Here is a 724-nt window from a genome sequence, read left to right as displayed (position 1 = left end):
ACAATGGTAAGGACAAACTAGTCCTAGTGTACTTGGATTGGAGAAATATCCAGCACCTTAGGCATTTACCAGCAGAGGAGTAAAATATGGCAAAAAGCTCAACTGTAGCAAGATCCAAATGACAGTATATGAGTTGTTTTGGAATAGAGCGCAATGGCCACCAATCAGGAATGCCTTGCATTTAACTATGCATTCATTCTTCAATGGCCACCAATCAGGAATGCCTTGCATTTAACTATGCATTCATTCTTCAATNATCATGGTGTTAGCATCTATGTATCATGGTGTTAGCATCTATGTATCATGGTGTTAGCATCTATGTATCATGGTGTTAGCATCGATGTATCGTGGTGTTAGCATCGATGTATCGTGGTGTTAGCATCGTTGTATCGTGGTGTTAGCATCGTTGTATCGTGGTGTTAGCATCGATGTATCATGGTGTTAGCATCGATGTATCATGGTGTTAGCATTGATGTATTGTGGTGTTAGCATCTATGTATCATGGTGTTAGCATCTATGTATCGTGGTGTTAGCATCGATGTATCGTGGTGTTAGCATCGATGTATCGTGGTGTTAGCATCGTTGTATCGTGGTGTTAGCATCTATGTATCGTGGTGTTAGCATCGATGTATCATGGTGTTAGCATTGATGTATCATGGTGTTAGCATTGATGTATTGTGGTGTTAGCATCTATGTATCATGGTGTTAGCATCTATGTATCATG

Source organism: Austrofundulus limnaeus, unplaced genomic scaffold (assembly GCF_001266775.1).
Source record: "Austrofundulus limnaeus strain Quisiro unplaced genomic scaffold, Austrofundulus_limnaeus-1.0 Scaffold2208, whole genome shotgun sequence".
Lineage (NCBI taxonomy): Eukaryota > Metazoa > Chordata > Actinopteri > Cyprinodontiformes > Rivulidae > Austrofundulus > Austrofundulus limnaeus.
Note: the sequence above shows the minus strand (reverse complement) of the source record.